Raw genomic sequence first — 8,181 nt, 5'->3', positions numbered from 1 at the left:
TGGACCCATTTTCCTTCTGGACTAGTATTGTGCTACGCCGATGCCCCACACTTGACTCGCAGTTTCCTCTTATGAACTGACTTCCTTTCACGTGGAAGAAAACAACGCGTCTTCCCCAGGCTGCGCAGTCTGATCCGGGAAAGGGATGCAGCCACCACCTGCAGGACAATAAAATATGATTGAGCATCTCTGCAGGCAGGGGAAATGAACAGTTAGGCACACTGTATTCCACAAGCGGTTATCGTATGATTCTAAAGTCCGGGATGCGTGACCCGAGCCGCCTTCAGAGCGGCAGTGCAGGAATGGCTCGTGAAGAGAATACACCAAGCACGGAACAGGTTGTGCACAGTGCACGCAGGAAAGTGGCGCGGGACCGGAAGGCAGATTAAGCCGCAGCGAGGGCAGGTGAGGAGCTGCGCGGTGGTATGTGGCATTCAAGTGGATTTTTCTCCATAGCTGACTAGTCAGTAAGTAGCCGATAGATATGGCTTTGGCATACTCAATAGAAATGAAGGGGGGCGCCCTCAGCTATGTCAAGCAGCATCATTTAGAGTATTTCTTTCACCCACTACTTTGAATCCCTTGGCACTGCTGAGGTAGGGGTAAGGGGGTGTAAGACGGGCGGGGCAGTATTTGGGTATCCCTCCTGCTCAGTCGTGCCCCTTTGAGTCCTAACGATGCCGCGGGGATAGCTCTTCCGGCCACTGATCTGGCCCTGCTTGGCGCATGAAATTAGCATCCAAAGCCCCACGGGGCTGCACCTGGGGTTTCCCTTTTCCTGATGAGCTTCCCTAGCTGGGTCTCCTGCGACGCCCCCCCCCCCCCCCAATCATCACGCTCATCTGGGGGGGGGGGCTCTCCTTCATTCATCGCCAATTAGCGAAAGAGGGTGGGGGCGTACCGGAGCCCGCGTGCAGCCCTCTCCTCTGAGGTGGGTCTCGCGGGGACCCTGCTCCGTATTCAGATCACGAGGCTGTGCCGCACCGGAGGACACCTGCCCGGGCACGGCACCAGGCAGGACCGGAGACGGCGACGGCTCCACTCAGGGGCCCCTCCACCGTCCGCGCGTCCCGCACCGGCTGCCGGAGGAGGCAGGGCGCCCCTAGACCGTCCTCTCGTCCCGCACCGGCCCCGGAGGCGGCGGGGCGCCCCGAGCGTGCCTCGCTGCCGCACCACATCAGTGGGCGGACTGCGGTGTGAGCGAGGCGGGGGTCGAGGCTGGGCGGGCGCAGTGCGCCTCCAGCAGCAGGACACGCAGGGCGCTGCGCCTCCGTGCACCGGGCTGAAGGCATGAGCGGAGGGGTTTGGAGCGGCGCTACATCAGGAGGACCCCTGGGCTCGTGATCTGCTGAGCGGCGGGCAGGTGAGTGACCGAGTCTCTTGGAAGTCGGGTTGGGGGTTCGCCAGCACCTGACTGGGGAGCTGCGGGTTGTGGAGCGCTAACCAGTCTCCTTGGACGCTCTGACCGATGCTGAGAGCATTGTGCACCAGAGGCTCCAAGTGATCGCGCCCACAAATAAAAATAGTGAAGATGATGATGGTAATATTATTAATAATATCACCATTCTGCACTGAAGATGGCTGTCAGGGCGCTGCATTCGCAGATCCCGTCTTCTGCATCCCCCGTCCTATTCAAATTGTGTGTGTATTTATAGATGTATGTTGTATATTAATAGCCATGCATCGCGGACAGGTCGTGTTCCGCTTGGTAGTGGTGGTCATGCATGTACTTATATCGGAATTCACTTGTTTGCCGCTCTGTCAATGGAGCATTTTATAAGCGACAGAACTGCAGATAGAGCCCACAAGCATCATTCTGCAAACATGTTTTAGAAGGTTTTTGCCACTCTAGTTTACTCGCAGGAAAACAATAAAGCACGCAAGAGCAGGATAATGAGCGCATTGGTTTCGCGGATGGTACTGGTAGGTAATTAATTCAACTACATGGTCCCTGACCCCCAAATGGTCCTCAAGCAAAGTACTTAATGAGCACTGCTCCCTGAAGCTGTTCCGGTTCAGCCTTCCTGGGTCTTGTTTGACTGTCTACTGGCGAGTGAAAGGCAGGCGTGATTCTAGTAGACTGTCCTTGAGAGCAGTCGGTGAAGCAGATTACTGTGCTGTACTTACACGAGCTGGGAGAGCACAGCGATGAGAGCGCGAAGGGCAAGCGCCGGGACTCCGATTTCGGGTGACAGGATTCGCCGCCAGTACACTTGGGCACCGATTTAACAATCAGTGTAGGGTTATCTGCATTATCTGTGCAGTCAATTCACAAGAATTTTATTCAAGGGCAGATTCTTAAAGCTTCCCCCCCCCCCTTGAATGAGGGAGTTTTGTCTCCTTAAAATTCAGCAGCACGTCACACCTATATCGAAAAGTCTGGAGTTAGACATAACTGCACAAAGAAATAAAGCGCAGTGAACTCGACACCTGCCATTCTTTTCCCTCCAACCTGTAATACTTGTGCCTGTCTTCTGACACAGATGCAGTCACCCGGCACTCATGCATCCTGTAAAGTCAATCATCCTTTCCTCCTCTATTAATATTGTTATTAATATAGAGCGAGTAATTCGTCCAATACCGACCTCTCATTCCTGAGGAGCCCAGGAGTGTCCTCTTATCCAGGAAACACGCCCCAGGCCTGTGTATGAAAGCACACTAGGCCCTGCTGTTTCACACTCTGAGTCCAGAGCGCAGGCATGGCATCTCAGAGTGGTGCAAGAATCGTAGGCACAGATTTGCAGGGCTTTTCATCACTGCAGATTAAAAAATCCTGGGATAAAGACAAATGCTGCATTCTTCATGATGCTATTTTACATTGAGCAATAAAGACAAACACAATCATTCCTCATTGAAAATAGCTCGCTGTTAGTCAAAACATTTTTTAATAGATCACAACTTTCTCAAGGGCGTTAGAGTGCTTCAAAAGTCCTAGGGCTGTTCAACATTTGCTTTTCTGTAATCATGCGAAATGTCAGCAAAATTACTTGTAATAAGAGACTCCAACACTGGCCTCATGGAAAAAAGATATGGACTGGCGTATGTTCAGAGATAAAACAGTCTATCTCTCCAGGGGATGTCCAAAGAAATGGTCTCAAGTGTGGGCGAAATGGAATGAATATCGCAGAGATATATGTGTTCCCCCGTTGCTCCCTACCCTTCAAGCCCTTGGTGAACATATGTCAGCTAATTAGTGTAAGTTCCACATATGTGCGATTTTGCCTGCTTACTGACAGCCTTTTGTCAGATGCATATAAGTATTTTTTTATCTTGTTTTCTTGTCATGCTGTTGTATCATTGCAATACTGTTCTCAATAGTTATAAAAAAATTACTTCTAATAATGCAAAATGCAAATGTCATATTACATAATAGTTTCAAGCAAAATGCTTCCTCATTTCAATTTTTGACGTGTTATGTTATATTGATTTGTATAGCGCACTAATCACCCAAAAAGGTATCCAGGAGCTTGTGGAGAAGCATTTCATGCACAAAAAAAGTGCAAAAAAACAAAAGCACTATCAGCAACAGCAAGTTGCATTCTCTTTTTCCCATGCGTTTGCAGTACAATTTTGACCAAAAATGGTGCTTAATTAAACAAAGACGTATAACACTAAATGTAAATTTCATCCAGGCCTATTCACATTAAAGCTAGACCTGGGGCATGATATACAAAGTGATTTTTCTGCTGCAAAAGTCAAATTTGACCTTTGTGACAGCAAACATTTTTTTTGACAAATGTGGAAAAACCACACCTGATTCAGTAATACATTACTGAAATGCAATGTGGGATTCTGAAAATATACAGAATTGGTATTTGGAAGAGATATGGAAAAATGGTGTCCCACCCAAATACCAATTCAAATGGCTTATGTACTAATGTTTTGCATACGCAATCTGGTCGAAAAACACAAATACTAAGACAAAATTTGCAAACGGGAAGGGGCCCCAAGGTACCCCCTCTCTTTTGTGAATGTTGGGAAAACCATTTTTAGGAGCAGAAAGTGGTCCACTGGACCAAGGCCTGTCCCTACAAATGTCGGTAAAATTATACATTTTTGGGAAAATGCATGCAGTTTTTTCTATTAGGAAAACAGGCTGCATTTAATTTTTTTAAAAAAAAACAATGTTGCTTTATATAAAACCAATCACAGACATGATGGTCTGCTGACCGCATCAAGCCACTATGTCTGTAACTCTAATCAATTGTAGTGTGTCTCAAATTGTGACCCACATCATACGTATTAAGGAGCTAGCTTGACTTGCAACCCACTACGAATTAGTATTTTGTGAACCAACTTATTAACAGATAGGTTGGTTCACAAAATACCAATGCATTGGGTAAAAATCCACATGTATAACCCACGCACTTAGCCCACCTCCCCCCAGTTGCATGTATCACATTGTATCCCCTTTTGTAATAAAGCTAATGTACGCACTTCTTGTTGGGGTCATTTGTTGGCCGCAGTTTTATGAGGAATACACGTATATCTACTCATCATATTATTACACATCCTTTTTCGGAGATTACTTGTCGTTGCAAGTTATACGGTCAGTTCGTTCGGTTGGATTTTCCTTTCCTTCCGCGTGAGGGTGGGGGGTGTAGCCGCCGTCCCGGAGTTAGGCCCAACTCGCTACCTTGACAGACTCCAGTTGTTTCCTGCCAACCGGCGGGGGCTGGGCTGCGAGCACCGTCTCCGTTCGCTACCTCCTCTTGGTAGGCCGACTCACCCAGCCGTGAGGCTCCGTAAGGTGAGTGGTCCTTCCCACCGTCCTTTGGTCCCCTTCGCCCAGCCATGAGGCATCCCGAGGTAAGTGGTCCTGTCCTGGCACACCGCCCTCCGGTGTGCCTGTGTACCAACCATTCTCCCCGTCGTTCTCCACCCAATGTTCTGCATGTTCCTCAGTCCTGCGACATAGCTGTCCCTTAGTTGTGGGTGGGTGGGTGGGTCAAAACTTCTCTGCTTGGTGCCGTGCTGCTCACCCGCTCCTGAAGATAGGAGCATAGTTGGGGGATCCCAGCTTATATCCCCCCTGGCGTCCTTCGCCCCAGCTGAGGGTTGTCTCCCCATTGGGCTATTCATAGGGCATGGGGCCCCCATTGGCTGGGGGGTTGGTGCAGCTCTGTCGGCTGCTGTGGGGGGGGGGGTGTGCCTTCCCGCTCTGTGGGTGCTTTTGGCACCAAAGAAAACCGGCTCTGGGTGCGGGGGCGCGGAGTTGGTTATGGCGCCTGCCTCCTATGCCCCCGTTGGGGGCTGCCTCTGCGAAATTTCACCCACTTCTAACAAATCCATGTTGGTAGATTAATAATAAGAATTCACAAATTGCAAATCATTATATAATGCAATTTACAATTTCTTAGTAGGAATCTTTGTACACCTGGCCCCAAGCTACACATTTTTTCCAATGTTATAGGCATATTGATATTAAGAGATTTCCTTAGAACAACTGTAGGTTGAGTGAGGGGGGATTCCACCCTCTTACCCATTTTTTAAGTCTTCAGCTCTAGCCATTAGGTCACATCATCTCCTTTCATAATACAACCAACACTGCAGTGCTAATAATATCATAGTGTCTGGGAGACAGCAGCTGTTTTAGGCACCCACCCTTCTCCAGAGTCACCATTGCATTATTCAAGTTGTCAAACATAAGACAATTTTTTAATTGATGTCTGCACTAAAAAAGACAATGATATTATTTGTATAACATGAGTCATTTAAAACATCAATAAAAAGTTATGCTTGTTTCTATCACACTTTATAAGAACTGGGTTGTCTGTACAATTGCACATCTAATTGGTGTTGTATGTGAGATACACACCTGCTCTTGAAGTGTGGTTAAAGGTGGGGCTTGAGGTATCCCACAAATGTTCATCTGTTTTCCATGTTATATGTATCTATGCCTGTATGTGGTATTTCAATAGTGCAATCCAAGCCAAAAGGCAAAGGAGTGTTGGACAGCGCCAAAGAAAAGCACAAAGTCAAATGGGGGAGGTAGTGGTTTGTGAACTGTTTATGATATAGTGTTCTTTGAAGAGGTGCATCTTCAACTCTTTCCTAAAGGAGAGCAGCGTTGATGAGGTCCTGAGGGATATGGGGATGCTTCCCTAGATCCTGGGTGTATAGATGGAAAATGATTCTTAGTTTGCAGTCTGATGGTGTCCTGGTTGCGGGTGTACTGTAAACCAGCAGATGTGGTGAACTTGTGTGCAAGATAAACTGGGGTGCTAGTGATGTTGGCTTTGTAAATGATTCAGCTGGTTTTGAAGATAGTATAGGCTTGCAAAGTGAGTCATTGCAGTTCCATCAGGCGGAGGGTGATTTAATCATATTTCTTCAGGCCCTGGATTAGACATTCTGCCCAAGTAGGTTGCCCTATAGGAATGTCATTGTGACACCTGGAAGGCCATGGTGCATAACATTATTATAGCAAGTGCCATTAAATTGTGCAGGAATGAAATACCAAATTATGCATCAGGATAAACGAAATTACACAGCAAGAATACCAATATGTAGCACAATCATTGGCAGCATTATTTTCTATTTTGTTCTTTCAACACACTTTAAGTCAGTCTGGCCAACATTTTCATGTCAATGCCAGTTTAACACATGAAACAGTAACCATCATCTGAAATGTGACTAATTAATCTTTAAAAGGAGTCTGCTTCTGAATGGCAACAAGTGTGGCACCGTTTATTTTTACACTTTTGACACATTTTCATTAATTCTATAATTATGTTTAAAATGCAGTGACCACAGAATCGTTAATTTTAGTGGCCCTGATTATAAGGTACTCTAACCTCCTTACTGTTGAAATGTGACCTCATTTTAGATATGATGGGGAAATGATCACACAATGAAGAATTCTTGGTATTTACATAGAATCGAAGAGAGAAGACAGATCAATGGCTAGCTTAATTGAGGTTGGAACAATTCTGGATGATTGCTTGCTACAACTAGTGACTCATCTGAAGATCTCTGTCGACTCAGGATCCTTGCTTCGCTAATTTTTTTAAATCTTGCACAAATGCTTTTGCTGACTAGGATCTTTAGCTAATCAATACATACTTGACTGTCAATGGTGGTTCCCAGAGCTGTAGCCATCACCGCAAGGTTGTGGGAAGGTGGGTTAAAAAGGCCCATTTGTTTTTGTATGCATGTCCTGAATTCCCTCTCCAAGGAGGATAGAAGACTTGAGAAGGATATTTAAGGGGTAAATGTACAGAAAATGGTGCATTTATATCTGTAAGTACTGTGATTCATACGAATTGGTTCAAGTGTGCTTACAAAAGGAGCAGATCTTCGCAAATATATAGCAATGCAATGGGCTAGCATTAACTTCTTCATGCAGATATCTCAGGACAGAGGCTATTCCCTTTTAGCAGGCTGTAAGATTACAAACACCTGAATGTTGGGAGTAAGGATTGACACTTGGTTGAGCAATATATTAATAGAAATCCGCAGCATTTCTCAACCCACAAAGTCAACAATGTTGATCACCACTTTGTTGGTATGATTTGCCCTTACAGCTTCCCAACCCTCCAAACACTGTTTCACCTCTATTCCTGTCAATTGATTCACCTCCAAAAGACACTCTATCCCACCCTCCCTGGCAATTTAAAGAGTAGTGAACAAAGAGAGAAACAAATATTGGCATAGCTTGTCTCTAAAGGAAAAACCTGTTGTCTCATGAATATATGCTTTAAGATGTTTTTGTTAAAAAGTACATTCTCTCTTAACTTAAAATGTGCAACAATATGTCTGCTATCTGTGTTATTATGTTTCAAATGTTATTTTGGATTTCTGTTAGTAAAATACTCTGATGTTAAGCTTATGTGGTCAGGTCTATAAAAAAAGCACAAACATAAAGTTGACAACCTAGATATAGGCTCTACCTAGGCAGTGTGTTGTGGGATAGTGCCATGGTGTAGGGTGTAGATTGGGTTCCAGGGTGTAGGTGGTTTTGTAGTGTGCAGTTGGTGGTGTGGGAGGTGATGTAGAGTGTATGGTACTGGAGGTGTAGGTGTGTGGTGGTGGTGTTGGGTTTAATTGATGTTGTAGGTATAGACACTGTTCTAGTTAAGTCAAATATAACTTTATTTTGACATCAGCCATAACGTATGCAATAAATAAATAAAATAAACATCATGTAAAAACATCTAATTAAAAAATGGCAAAAGTCAC

General features: G+C 45.5%; 1 protein-coding gene across 2 annotated transcripts in view; it reads left to right on the top strand.

Moving 5' to 3' along the window:
* The first annotated feature begins 288 nt into the window (after nucleotides 1-288).
* Nucleotides 289-8,181, top strand: part of SYNDIG1 (synapse differentiation inducing 1) — a 668,716-nt gene continuing 660,823 nt past the window's right edge. The window contains exon 1 of one of the 2 annotated variants that reach the window (XM_086927150.1): nucleotides 289-405. The gene's annotated coding sequence lies outside the window, so the exon portion shown is untranslated. Of the gene's footprint in view, nucleotides 406-1,107; nucleotides 1,364-8,181 lie in introns of those variants that run through there. The other variant, XM_086927149.1, reaches the window with a different exon arrangement.

The sequence above is a fragment of the Lissotriton vulgaris genome, chromosome 6 (assembly GCF_964263255.1).
Source record: "Lissotriton vulgaris chromosome 6, aLisVul1.2, whole genome shotgun sequence".
Classification (NCBI taxonomy): Eukaryota; Metazoa; Chordata; class Amphibia; order Caudata; family Salamandridae; genus Lissotriton; species Lissotriton vulgaris.
The sequence above is the reverse complement of the archived record's forward strand: the minus strand, read 5'-3'. Positions and strand labels throughout refer to the sequence as shown.